The sequence below is a fragment of the Pelodiscus sinensis genome, chromosome 17 (genome assembly GCF_049634645.1).
Source record: "Pelodiscus sinensis isolate JC-2024 chromosome 17, ASM4963464v1, whole genome shotgun sequence".
Lineage (NCBI taxonomy): Eukaryota > Metazoa > Chordata > Testudines > Trionychidae > Pelodiscus > Pelodiscus sinensis.
The window spans coordinates 4,395,749-4,410,532 of record NC_134727.1 but is presented as its reverse complement, the minus strand read 5'-3'; the positions used below and the strand labels follow the sequence as shown (position 1 = coordinate 4,410,532).

Genomic DNA, 14,784 nt, shown 5'->3' with positions numbered 1-14,784 from the left:
GATTGTGAAACAGACACTAAATTCCTATGGACTAAATTCATTCTAATTAAAAACTGGTCCTTATATTGAAATAACAATTTTGGTAGCATTGAACAACTACTGGATTGAGTACTACAAGTAAATCAGCTCAGCTGATTGGTCAGAGACAGTCAAGTGCTGAGTATCAGGAGACAGAATCGAAGACTCAGGAGGCATTTATAAGAATATACCTGTGATTACTACAGACAAAAACAGGTATCATCACAGCTTGAGTTTCAGCTTTGTCTCCCTTGTTTACCAGTGAACACATCTTGTCCGGAACTCTTTGTTGTGCACAGCCATCTAATCATTGAATAATGTACTGCAAGTAAGTGTAATATTACATGGAATGTCCACATCTGACATATTTTCCATTTGGAAGTTTCGCACACACAGTGCCCTGTTCCCCACCGTCCTGAGACAAGTTGCTCCATCCAACGTGAAATATCATCACTGCGAGAAGCACTTAAGGCAGAGTGGCTTTGTTAAGATGAGGATAGGGAAGACTTTCTTGAGCAGAGATTAATCAATATCACGTGATAAAGTTGCAGATATAGTATAGAAACACAGAAGATGGAAGAACTTGGTTCTTTCTATTACAGTGCAGTGGTAGGAAAAAGATAATGTATGATTCACCTGCCTGATGCTAATGACACTGTTTACTTAGTAGCTCAGAGGGAAGGCAAATAAAACCCAAAACCAAGGTCATTGTCAAAAACTCCAGGGTAAATATTTCCTCCCCCCAGTGAAGTCTTCATCAGAGCTAGCTAGACAGGGATCAACCTTAAAATGAGACACGCAATCAACTTACCTGCTGGCTGCTACAACTTTGGTCCAAGGGAGCATATCCGTTTCACCTGCTTGCTTTCAGACACCTGTCACCAGTTTCCCCTGCGTCTCAGGCCTGAAACAATTTCCACACATTTATTTGAACTTTTGAAAATGAATTCACTGAAGCTGTGTTTGCCCCCCACCCCTTATGTATTTTCTTTCCACAAATATTCTAGCAAACAAGCTTTACTAACGTGAATACCTGTCAAAAGCAACTTCAGCATTGGACTACTCAAGTAGTCACATGCCTGTGTCTAGACTACAATCCTCTTTTGAAAGAGGAATGTAATTGAAGGAAATCGAAAATGCAAATGAAGCACAGATTTACAAATCTCATGCTTCATTTGCATCATCGCGTCTGATCGCTTTTTCGAAAATGGTTATTTTGAAAAAAAAGCAGTCTAGACACGGTTCTTTTGAAAAAAAAACAACCCTTTTTTGAAAGAACCCTTATTCCTGAAAAAATGAGGTTTACAGTGTTCTTTCGAAAAAGCGGGTTTTTTCGAAAGAACTGTGTCTAGACTGCTTTTTTTTCTAAATAACCTTTTTCAAAAAAGTGATCGGACGCAATTATGCAAATGAAGCACAAGATCTGTAAATCTGCGTTTCATTTGCTTTTTCAATTTCCTTCATTTACATTCCTCTTTCGAAAGAGGAATGTAGTCTACACGCGGCAATAATGCACAAGTCATTCAGAATGGAAAAAACCCTGCAGTCTGGGGTTTTACACTTGGAACACACAATTCAAAATGGGCCCCGGAATTGGCTCGTTACACGGATCATCCAATCAGCATGCAAAAATAACATCATGTGATTTCGATGGCCGACCAGCACAGCTTGAATTTCTGTTTGCAAATGCTCTGCCAAAGGAGAATAATTCATAAAGCATTTCCCGACTCCCATTTAAAAATGGCCATATCTGAGAAAGTCTTAGTGTGTTCATAGAAACAGGGAGCAACATTCAAACAAGTTAGTTACTGGAAACTATTTGCCCTCGTCTGTTGTGGATTCTTCATTGTCCAAGACCAAACACCAAATAAATGCAGCCCCTTGTATTCCGTGATAATACATTTGTCAGTCTTTAATTTAAAAAAAAACACTGAAATTTATGGCTGACAAAGTTGCTCTGAAAGCCTGTGTGGGAGAGAGGCCTGGTCTGTATTTGAGTGTTTTCCATCCAGTATGTTTTTACCAAAATAGTTATACCCATAAAAGTCCTAATGTGGAGGGCAGTTACAGTGGTATAAAAGTTTGTTATGCTGGTATATCTTATTCCTCTTCCCATTCAGGAAAAGCTATACCAGATTCAGGCCATGTCCCCACTTGCAGGATGATCGATGCTGTGGCGGTTGATCTTCCAGCATTTGATTTAGCGGGTCTGGTAAAGACCCGCTAAATCGAATGTTGATCAGCACCGATACTCCTTGCTATTGTGAGGCGTAAGGGAAGCCAATGGGAACATTTCTCCCATCAACTTCCCACTGTGGCATCAAGTTTCGCTTAAGGTACGCCGACTCCAGCTACATTATTTATATAGCTGGAGTTGTGTACCTTAGCTGACCTTCTGGGTGTAGTATAGACCTGGCCTAAAGCATCTCTCTACTGATATGACTGCATCCACATGAGGAGTGGGGAATATAGAGCTTTAAATATATCAGTTAGCATAGACACAGTCAGAGAACTAGGGGATAGAGAATGGGGCACTGACAGAGACATAGTTCTTGACTTTATGATACTGCTAAAATCCTACTCTTCCCAAAGTCAAATAAATAAAATTTTGACATCTGATCACTGAGTCCGCATTTCTATAGTGAGACCTGCGCACAGCCCTGCTTGATAATATAACCACACAAAGTCTTACATTCATAGAGCATCTTTTCTCCCAAAGGGTGCCAAAGTGCTTTTCAGGTTGTCTATACTGAAATGCAGCTACCTTTGGGGTTGAACGGGCAGCCCTTTTACAGTAGACGCCAACACGCCACAGTGTGCTAGGACAGGAAATGAATCTGCTTTGTTTAAAAGGCAATTTTACCTTTGTATTATTTTTTATAGCTGTCTTTGCAACCCAGCACTGTGTTTTAGTATCGATAATGAAAATAAAGAGAATTTATTTGCTCAGATATTGCCGAGAGTTATAGGACCCTAATTTTCTCAACCAATTTGGGGGCCAGAGGAGACCATACAGGGAGTATAACCTCATTTTTCTGTACTTCATCTGAAACTTCAAGAACAGTATCTACTATTTTGTGCCTGGTCTTATTGATAAGAGCAATTAAAGAATAAAAACCTACATATGGGTCTGTAGGGAAATTAGAGGGAAGAGGTTAAGTGTCTGTACAACCCTGCAGAATGCAGTTCATATTCACAGGGGGATTCTGCTAAATTGTTTGGACAAACTGAGCAAATGTCAGTGGGAATTCTGACACTGTGCATTACATTCATCTTCATAACTCCTAACCCAGATGTGTACATATGTTTCTGGGATGCAAATTTTTTTTAACGTTAACCTTTACAACCCTTTGAGTGAGAGGCTTCTGGCAGCCATAATTACTCCTGGTCCGTTACTCTGCTGAGTGGGGAGGTAGATCGGCTAGAAGAAACGCACTCTTCTTCTCACACTAAACAAGATGATTTCTCTGGCCAATGGGTGAACATAGGCACCAGCACAGTGAATGCAACAAGATTCTGGCCAGTGATCAAATCCCGCTCATGGATCTTGTGGACAGCTACAGCAGCATGTACTGAATGCCCCTTTGCAGTGATGAGATGTTCCTCGTGTGGCTGGGGAAGGGAGGAGACTGGAAAGACACAGGATTGTCTCCTTTTTTTGCTGTCACTTTCTGCTCTTCCCTCTCCCAACCCACCCACCCAAAAGATTGGAGGTAAACCAACATCTGATGCTGATCAGTTTCATGGGTGCTCTTCAGAAAGACTCAAGTAGCAAGAGATTGGAACAAAACCAGATTTCACTGTGAGAAATCTGCCTGGAAAATTTCCCATCCTTGACAGTGGCTTGGGGGAGGGGGGATGTAATTGACTAGATGCTTGTCAGTTTCTCTCGGTCTCTTCCCTGACAAACTTGGGGCAGCACCAGAAGGATCTAGAACTCAGGCTGGCCCAGACCTGCTCCAGACAGTTGCATGTTAGGGGGAAAGAGGAATGTCCCAGGAGGGACATGTATGGGTGGAAGAATGTTCAGCTTCTGCCTAGTAGTGACCATGGGCTAGCTAGGAGAAGAGAAATTTCCACCTCTGATCCTTACAGTAGCCAGGAAGCCCAGATGCTTCCACACACTGACTGGAGGTAGCGAAGATTATTCTCAGTATTATTTAAAACAACACTTTCCGGATCCACGGACCAATGGTCAGCTCTGTCACAGCCAGGATTGGACCCTAGGCATTTCTGGCTATCGGTTTATCTTCAGTCCCCTATTTCTCTGGCTAGGTAAAAATGGAATCCGTGACTGAATTAGGCCGTTCAAAGTGCACTCATGATGTTGCCTAATAAAGTCAGTTGCTGCTCCCTTCTAAGTAACTGGTCATTGCTCTTCTGAGAAAAGGAGTGGGGGAAAGTGAAAAGTTCCCCAGCGATATGAGTGGGAAATATGATCAGGCAGGGTACAGTAGCAGGACGGCAGTCAGGGGCGTTTAGGAGGCACAAAACAGGAGCACTCTCCTATAGAGCAAATCCAATACAGATTGACATCAATGGGAGTCTATTAGACTAACGGCAGATGGATTGGGCCCATGAGTAAGAAATATGCCGGTGAGTAATCATTTGTATCGGGCCCCCTGGGTTCCAGAACTCTTGTGTGTTGATGCTGTGTGTGAATGCACATGAGTGAGAGGGAGATACAGAGGAAGGAGGTGGACAGTTTGTAACTTCCATAAGGGGGAATCTGTTTCACCTTCCTTCGCACTACTGTTATATTTCAACGCATTCAACAGGCCTCAATTTAAAAAAAAATTTTAATACAGTTCAGGGTATTTAAACTATATCAGTGGTTCTCAATCCACATAGGGTACGTCTAGACTACAGGCTTTTGTCGACAGAAGTTTTGTCGACAGATACTGTCGACAAAGCTTCTGTCGACAAAGAGCGTCTAGACTACATTCAGTTCTGTCGACAAAGCAAGCTGCTTTGTCGACAAAACCCTGTAGTCTAGACACAACTCTAGATGCAATAACACCTTCTGTCGACAGAACTCTGTCGACAAAAGGTGTTATGCCTCGTAAAATGAGGTTTACCAGCGTTGACAAAACTGTTGAGTTCTGTCGACGTTATGTCGACAGAACTCAGCAGTAGTGTAGACGCAGGTATAGTTTATCGACAAAAGTCCACTTTTGTCGACAAAACTCTGTAGTCTAGACACACTCATAGTGTTGTACAGGTAGCATATACATTGTGTGGACACAGCTCATACCACAGAGGGTACATCTACACAGCAGGGCTAAAGTGGAATTAAGCTACGCAACTTCAGCTACGTCGACTGTGGAGCTGAAGTCAAAATAGCTTAACTCGGCTTTTGGTGCTGTTTACACAGCAGGAAGTTGAAGAAGGAACGCTCTTCCTTCGACTTCCCTTACTCCTTGTGAAGTGAGGGTTGCCAGGAGTCATTGTTAGAAGTCCTCCAACTTGCCATTATTTTGAAACAGAGGCTTGTAGTGTAGACACGCATTGTGTTATTTCAGAATAAAATCGGTTATTCCAAAATAATGCTGCTGTGTAGACAGAGTCACAGAGAACTGCATATGCAGCCTGCAATAGTGAATAGGTTGACAATCACTGAACTATGTAATGCATTGTGCCATAAATGTAATGAAAATGGGTCTATTTAAGACTATTTCCCCAGGGTTTAGGTTTGAATGCTGTTGTCAGGATACCTTGTAGTACATTTTATAAGATGTGTGTGATGGGGAGTACTCATCCTGCACTGAGCAGGACGGGGTTAACTCAGCCCTGAGGGCAGAAGAGGCCACACCTCCTGTACTGTACTGGGCATGCTCTGGCTGCAATACTATAAAAGGGAGCAGCTCAGTTGGAGCTGGCAGCCAAAGGGAGAGGACATGCTAAGCCAGCTCCTTGCAAGCCCCAGTGACTACCTAAAGGCCAGGGCTCTGCCATGCTGGATCTGGGGAATAAGCAGCAGTAGCCTGTACGCAGAGAGAGGTGGCGAAACAGACATCCCGGGAAACTGAGACCCCGGGGAAGCTGGAAGCAGCCCAGGAGTGGCAACAGCTTCCAAGTGAATGAGCCACTGTTGAGAAGTCAGCGTGTGGCAGTTAGGATTTCCCCACTGACTCAAGAGTAAGCCACCAACAGGACCCTGGGCTGGGGTCCAGTGGAGTGGGAGGGCCTGGACTCCCCTGCAGGGGGATGTAAACCTTTCCCCTATCTATTCCCACCCCCACCCCCACAAATAGACTGTGACCATTGGGCCACATGTGGACTATTGAACAGTACTGCCCTGCCAGTAGGGGTGAATTATAGAATGTGATCATTGGGTCACGTAGTGACTATTGAACAATACTACCCTGCCAATAGAATTCCTAGGAGGGAAGGAGCAGATAGACTTTGAGGGCGGGAAAAGAGGCACAGGCTGGGGAGAAAAAGGGTGGGGATAAGTGCAATAGGTGCAATGACCACCCCACCCCACCTGTCATCCCCATAGCTGTGAGACAATGTGTTAAATCTGTTTTTGAGGATGTGTGGATACTGCTTTCCCCTTGGGAATTGTGTGTATGGTCACTGGAAGGGAAATAACTTGATGAGTCGTAGTTCACATGTTTGGTTATCTCAGTGCCAGTCTCTGTGTGGACTCTCGTGTTGTCATGAGAGTGCCTTGACGTTGATTTAGTCAAGAGGCTAAGGAACTAACTTAAGTTATGCTGAAATGGGGCACTCTCCTACTGAAACAAACCCAAATAAGAAAGGGTGTGAACTACAACCAATGTCGTTATTTATAGTTCCATTTGCTGTGTAGACAAGTCCTTGATTCAAGTGATTTACGAATTCAGATTATTTAAGAGCAGTCCACACCCCCACTTATACAATATGGCTACGTCTACACTGGCATGATTTTCCGGAAATGCTTTTAACGGAAAACTTTTCCGTTAAAAGCATTTTCGGAAAAGCGCATCTAGATTGGCAGGACGCTTTTCCGCAAAAGCACTTTTTGCGGAAAAGGGTCCGTGGCCAATCTAGATGCGGTTTTGCGCAAAAAAGCCCTGCTCGCCATTTTAGTCATTGGGGCTTTTTTGCGCAAAACAGTACTGTGCTGTTCACACTGGCCCTCTTGCGCAAATGATTTGTGCAAGAGGGCTTTTGCCCGAACGGGAGCAGCACAGTATTTCCGCAAGAACACTGACGATCTTACATGAGATCGTCAGTGTTCTTGCGGAAATTCAAGCAGCCAGTGTAGACAGCTGACAGGTTTTTCCGCAAAATCATATGATTTTGCAGAAAAGCTTGCCAGTCTAGACACAGCCTATGTCTAGAAGGCAACAAACAGGAAGAATCCCATAAGTTACCCTTGTTCATTAATCATATTAATTATTATTCCCAATCACCTAGAAGAACATAACATAAGAATGGCCACCGTGGGTCAGATCAGTGGGCTAGGTAGACCAGCATGTTGTCTTCAGACAGTGCCAGGTACTTCAGAATGGATCAATTATCAAGCGGTCTGTACCCTGTACCCCAGTCTCAGCTTCTGGCAATCAGAGTCTCTAGAACACTTTTATAGCTCACTCTTTTCACCCATAGATCTCAGAGCACGGAAGTGTCATTAGCCTCATTTGATGTTTGGGTAAACCGAGGCACAGTGTGATGAACTAATTTGCCTCAGGTCTTCCAGTAGAGCAGGGAACAGATCCCAGATGCTCCGAATTCCAGTCAAGTGCCCCCTCCCCACTCAGCTGAAACCAAAACTCTCTCATGCCCGAAAAGAACCCATAGAATCCTAGAACACTAGAACTGGAAGGGACGTTGAGAGGTCATCGAGTCCAGTCCCCTGCCCTCATGGCAGGACCCAGTACCATCTAGACCAGGTCATGAAAATAGTGACAGACTGCATGCAAAATATTCACAGCCTCATCCCAAGGCCTCTAAATGGAGTGTATTACTCTTGGTTTCAAATTTGAAAAAATGATCTGCTTTCTTGGAAACCCCGTAGATATTCTCTATTTTTTTAAAATGGCAAAGAGAACCTCATTCTGCATGACTCTGAGCTCACCGCATTCACAAAAATGGTTCCTTTTCAGATGAAACGTTCATGAAAAATTTAAGTTCCTGCAACAAAGAAATTGCTTTGAGCAAAATGGTGAATTGTTCATTTCTGAACCAAAGGCCTTGTCGTTTTCCAACACCATGGACCTCACTGTCCATAAGGCGGCTTTGTCTTCAGTAGATGGAAGGATAGTGATTACTTCAGCAGGATTAAATGATTCCAGACCCACAGCCTGGGAGACTTACTGCATTGTAGCGTATAGCTACTGAGCATCCGCGTCATCGGTCGATACGAGGAAACCAGCCTCAAGCTCTCAGTCTAAGGTAGCTGTGTTAGTCTGTAACTTTAAGAACGAGTAGTCCTGTGGCACCTTAGAGACTAACAACAATATGTATAGGATCATGAGCTTTTGTGGGCAAAACCCACTTCTTCAGATGCACTTGAGCGCAGCACCAATCAAGGGAGCAGACTGCCAGAGGGTGTAAGTTAGAGTAGCTCCTTGGGTGTCAATTCGCACCTTTGATGACTCTGGTCCAGAGGGGCAGGTGTGAGGGACCAGTCTCAGGAAGCGCAGAGGTTTTACATACAAGATACCTGTAGATGATGACATCCAGGCTTGTATAAACACACATGAATATACAGCCAATCAGAGAGTGAAGACCTCTGTTTACCCATGAAGTACATACAATGCAGGAAGCAGCTGAGAAGGTGTCACCTACTTTGCCTTGACTAAATGCCTCATCCCTGGACCACAAAACCCACTGTATTATTTCCCTCTCTGCAAGCCAACATGGCACAATGGACAGAGACTTTGCCTCTGGGATTTAGACTGAGATATTGAAACCCAGCTCATATAAACCACCTAAGAGCTACCATTCATTGCCAGCACAGTGTGATTTGAACTGAGTGCCTAGAGGTTTATAGCTAGGGTTGCCAGGTGTCCATTATTTCTGACCCCTGTTTTTCTTGGATGGAAGACTGGCAGTGTTCCCATGCCACGTCTGGCCTGGGTGGGGGGAAGCAAGGAGGGCGGGAATTCTTAAAGGCGCAGCGACCTTTTTCTTGTTCTCCCGTTTTTTTTTGGGGGGGGGGGTTCTCAACCAAGTTTTTTTCCTGCCATGTTTGGGATTTTTGGTGAAAGCATCTGGCAAGCCCATTTTCAGCCCTCTCGTTAATTTAAGTTTTATTTCTGATTTCTTAAAAAATGAATTGTTAAAAATTTTCCATTTAATTTTTTAGTAATTTTTTTGTAAATGGAAATTCCATCCAGTGTGTTTTTATTTCAGCTCTATAAATTCTTATCATTCACTATGCTTTAACAAAATAGGGCTAGAGTCAATTTGGTTTTCAATAACATTATCTTCTAGTTTTCAAACCTTAAGTATTGATTTACCTGTTCCAAACCGAGCACAACTCCAAATTTCTCAGTTTTATCTCTTTTCAGTAAAATGTATTTTATTGAGAAACAATCCTCTTCCAAGTTCATCCTATTTCCAGCAAGAAATCTGGGGGACGCAGAGAGGGAGGATGTATTATCCAGACTTGATCAAAACTCCTTGAACTGTCCAATTTCAGTCTGATTCAAATTTGGAGTGTCTCTGGACTTGGTTCACATTTTCACTGAGCCCATTCCCAGTTTCCTAACTGATTCTGTCCAGTCACGCTCATGAAATGGCCAGAGAATATAAGCAAATTATGGAACTGCTTCGCCTCCCCGGCACCACTGGCAGCAAATCCGGCCCGAATAGCACACCCTGCTAGAAGGCGAGCAGCTAATTGGAAAAAATGCAGATGAGCATGTCTCTTGCAAGCCTCCAAGAAAGAAAGGGAAAATTATCTTACATGACAGAATCAATACAGACCTGCCCTGAAGATTAATTGTCTATTAAGAGACTTGGATATTCGCAGTCATTAATCTCTCTCAGAATCTTGCATAAACAGAGATGATTGCAAATTGCCCTCATTAGCAAACCTATGCTGTGCCAATGAGTTTAAGATGCACGGATAGCACTGCAGACTTAGTCATGGAAATTATAATATTTCAGGGGGCTCGTTTTGTTTTGCAACGGGAATATGCTACCGGCTCGCCCAGAGGAATACAGGTGCCTAAGGACATTCCCCAGACATTTTTCCGCAAGAGACATTTCATCTTTAGCCCCTCTTCCAATGGGCAACAGGGAACACACCCTGATTCCCCCCCGCCCCCCCCCCCCCCCCCCATTCACAGAGCTCACTGGTTTTGGGCTGTTACTTACCATAGCGCTGCACCAGCTCACAGCGACTGCAAGAATTCAGGAACCGCATTTCCACTGCTCCATCTTATAAAATATTGTGGGTCTGATTCTCGGTTGCATCACACCTTACCCCATCGGCAACATCTCTGCAAAGCAGATGGAAAATGCGACCTCAGAGGTAGGTCAGTCGAAACTGCTGACGGATTTGTCTCTCACACAGTTTGAGAAATATCAGGTCCCGCAAAATAGCTTAATGTCTTGGGCTCAAATCCTCAAAGGGATTTAGGCACCTAACTCTCACTGGAATCAAGAGGAGTTAGGCACCTTGATAGCTTTGAGGGTCTGGCCTTTGGGTTCCTGCTGCACTGAACTGAAACTTAATCAGTCCCTCCCCTCTCCCCTTGTTAATATCACTGAAGAGGAGGCCTCTTGGGAAGGACACTAGACCACTTGGTCCCCAGTGATGCTATAAGCTTAGCGCTCACTATAAGCGCTGACTTTTGTTTCCAGAGAGTGCTCCACCCCCACACTTCAAGGCCCCACCCATGTTCCACCTCTTCCCATCCTTGCTCCGCCCCCCTCCTCCCTCAGGCCCCACCTCTTCCTGCCACTGTTCCACCCTTGCCAAACAACTGAACAGTGGCCCAGCTGAAATCAGTGGTGTTACACACTGGTATAAAATTAATGAGCCACAGATGGTTCACCGTCCAGGGATGGTTCACCAGCTAATGGGTGGCACTGTGATTCACCAGCAAACTTTAGGACAAGAAGCAATGTGCTTAAATTTCAGCAAGGGAGGTTTAGGTTGGACATTAGGAAAAAGTTCCTGCCTGCCAGGGTGGTCAAACACTGGAATAAATTGCCCAGGGAGGTTGTGGAATCTCCATCACTGGAGATATTTAAGAGCAGCTTAGATAGACACCTGTCAGGCATGGTGGTTGGTCCAGGCCCAGGCACGCAGGTGGTGTAACTACACCAGGCCCGGGGGAGATGAGGCCTGCCAAGGGAGCCGAGTTGGAATGCAGGAGTTTGACCAGAGGGCTCCAAGTGGGATGGGGTGAATATCACTGAAACCGGGAGCACATTTCCTCTAAGAGTCAGCTGAGAGCAGGGTGGCCTGGTGTAAGAACAGGCGGCCAATGCGTAGTCCAGCTTTATTAGATTTAGTTACCTCTTTACTGTCCCTCATCCTTGCTCCCACATTCTGTAGTTCCTCGTCAGGCAGCCCGTAGTGCAGATCAGCTAGTACGTTTGTGTTTTTATGACCTAGGATTTGTAGCCATAGAAACCATTCTATAGTCCTCTCCATTCAGAAATGTCAACTCATTAGATTCCATAGGACCTTTTCGGGATTTTGTCACTCCCTAGCTTTTATGACTTAATCTGTCCTCCCGCTACACTCATAAACCTCCCCTAAAAGTCCTTGTTATCTGCAGAGCCCTGTGGTTTTCTACAGATTTCACAGGGCTTTGGGTATAGGAAGGTCAGATGTGTTCCCCAAAGCTTGGCTTCACATAAGTTCTTTATGTGCTGGAGTCAGGTTTCAATACACAGAGATTTATGTGCATGCATCTGTAGGCTTTAAGTCAGCCCTCAGTGCAAAGAGCTTATGTGTTGATGTCTTGCTGAGTTGATTGGCCCTACGGAAGTTGACAGGCTGAATATTATGATGGGAACCAGCCGGCAAACTTTGAAGTCGGTATGGAGGGTCAAAAGACACAGAATCCAGACTTCAGAATAGACCTGGTCAAAACATTTCACGGGACTGTGGGGGACAAATCTGTTTTCACTGAATTTGGGGTGGGGGGAGCAATGAAAACCCAGAACCCCCAAACCAAATCTTTTTCAGTTTTCAACAATTGAAACATTTTGAGTTTCATTACTGAAAGGTACAGAAAAAAATTACATTGGGGACTTCTTATTTTTTACCCTCCCCCCCCCCCCCCCCCCAAAAAAAAACCCAGAAAAAAATCAAAGAAATTTAACAGACAATTTTTTTTGGTTTTGTCTAAATGTATCATGGTGAAGGAAATATCAATTTCTGACCAGACTCTGCTGAGTTAGGCCTCGTCGTTAGCCCAACCCGTTAGTTGCAGATTGTCTTGGGTGCTCCACAAGACAGTCGATCGTTGCCACCCTGCCTTGGTTCAAACAGTCATGACGTGGTACATTTTCAAAAGGACTGACCCCAGCCAGCCTTCTTCAGTGTTTGCAAATCAAGTGTCCCATCCTTCGTTGTGCGGGTTCAGAACTCTGAACGCTTGTGTTGGGCTCTGTGCTTTCGAGTATCTAAAAGGGTGTCACAAGGTGGAGGAAGAAAAATTGTTCTCCTTGGCCACTGATGATAGGACAAGAGGAAATGGGCTTAAATTGCAGCAAGGGAAGGTTAGGTTGAACATTAGGAAAAACTTCCTAACAGCCAGGGTGGTGAAACACTGGAATAAATTGCCTGGGGAGGTTGTGGAATCTCCATCACTGGAGATATGTAACAGCAGATTGGACAGACATCTATCAGGGATGGTCTAGAGCAGCGTTTCTGAAAGTGTTCCGCAAAACCATTTTGAGAAACACATTAACTGGCCGCCCCAGTTTGTTTCTTTACTGGCGCCGTGGCCTCGGAGCCTTGCGGCTACCACTGGGGGTCGGACTAGATGATCATCACGGTCCCTTCTGACCTTAAAGTCTATGGGTATGTCTATACTACCCTCCTAGTTCGAACTAGGAGGGTAATGTAGGCATACCGCACTTGCAAATGAAGCCCGGGATTTGAATTTCCCGGGCTTCATTTGCATAAGCGGGGAGCCGCCATTTTTAAAACCCCGCTGGTTCGAACTCCGTGCAGCGCAGCTACACGGGGCACGAACTAGGAGGAGTAATGGTAGTTCGAGGAGTAACGGTAGTTCGAACTACGAAGCCTAGTTCGAACTACCTAGTTCGTGCCCCGTGTAGCCGCGCTGCACGGGGTTCGAACCAGCGGGGTTTTAAAAATGGCGGCTCCCCGCTTATGCAAATGAAGCCTGGGAAATTCAAATCCCGGGCTTCATTTGCAAGTGCGGTATGCCTACATTACCCCGCTAGTTCGAATTAGGAGGGTAGTGTAGACATACCCTATGAGACTCTGTTTCGCTCTTTGCAGCCAAGCGGAGCAGTGGGAAGCAGCGGCCCCGCTCCGGGGCCACGGCACCAGTAAATAAACAAACTGGGGAGGCCAGTTAATGTGTTTCTCAAAGTGGTTTCGTGGAGCACTTTCAGAAACACTGATCTAGACGGTGCTGGGTCCTGCCGTGAGGGTAGGGGACTGGACTTGATGCCCTCTCGAGGTCTCTTCCAGTTCCAGTGCTCTATGAGTCTGTTCCTCTGCTGGCTAATTCAGCTGGCTAACACCTTTAATCTCGCCGGCCACAAGTCTTGGGTTTATTACAACCGTAGCTCATTTTTCAAGAAGCGCATTTGCACTCTAAGGCAGACCTGATTATTCGCAGGGTTTCCGGCTGGACTTTGTACGAGAGCAAACCAAAGCTTGGCCCTGTGAAACGTTTCAGGTGTCTTCCAAAGCTGCACGAATATCAAGAACTCAACCTCTCCACTTGCTCTTGGTTCACGTTTTCTCCACGCCGCAGTAATTCTTCCGTTCGCAGGCTACAGCCTCGATGACCTATTCTTTGGCAAAAGGAGCTGTTATGTTTCCATCACAATATGCAGGCTTAGTTTCATGAGCGTGAGCTGGCAATGGGCCAAGATGAGACTCTCTCGCATTTGCCTGTCAGTTCTGAGCCAAGGCATTATTTGTACTTTTTCAAAAGCATGAGTGGTCAAAACAACACCGCTTGGATATGGAAACCATCCTCTGTGCACCTTTCTGCTTCTCTTGGCCTGAGCTTGAAAAGCATTGTGGATTACACGAGTCATGCAGTACGGGCATTGCAATTTCTCAATCAGTAATAGTCTCGTTTTTTATTTTTCACTTACTCAGCAATGAGGTTTTTTTCTGTCTATCGCTGAACAGACAAGATAAGCCCATGGATCCTTCTGCAGAGCCGGGGCTGAGTCAGAAAGAGGCTTGCAGAATAGGGTATCTTCATCACTTGCCTACATCTGGTCCTCATGTATCTTCCCTCCTGAAGGGTCCTTTGCAACTAAGCTGGAAATTCTGATGCAGTGTATGGAGTTTGTTAAACAGCTATAGTATCTCTCCCCTTACCGCCCCCTGTGCCACACTATGATTTGTCTGGCAGCGAGACAGCGATCAAGGGCTTGCGCTAACCTCAGTAGCAGAATGCAACATTTTTCAAGCCATTTAGCATTTTTGTTTTATGATTGTCCAACTGCTGTGGCTAATAGCCTTTTATGGACCTAACCTCCATGAAAGCTAGATAATTTCATGGAGGTTAGGTCCATAAAAGGCTATTAGCCAGGGGATAGAAATGGTGTCCTTGGCCTCTGTTTGTCAGAGGCTGGAGAAGGACGGCAGGA

At 44.9% G+C, this 14,784-nt stretch overlaps 1 long non-coding RNA gene across 1 annotated transcript; it reads right to left on the bottom strand.

Moving 5' to 3' along the window:
- Window positions 1–829: 829 nt before the first annotated feature.
- On the bottom strand, window positions 830–14,047 carry LOC112544588 (uncharacterized). The gene is made up of 4 exons (XR_012896235.1): window positions 13,780–14,047; window positions 10,333–10,457; window positions 9,471–9,582; window positions 830–922 (listed from the first exon to the last, which is right to left on the bottom strand). It is a non-coding gene; the product is annotated as an uncharacterized LOC112544588 (long non-coding RNA).
- Between the last annotated feature and the right edge of the window lie 737 nt (window positions 14,048–14,784).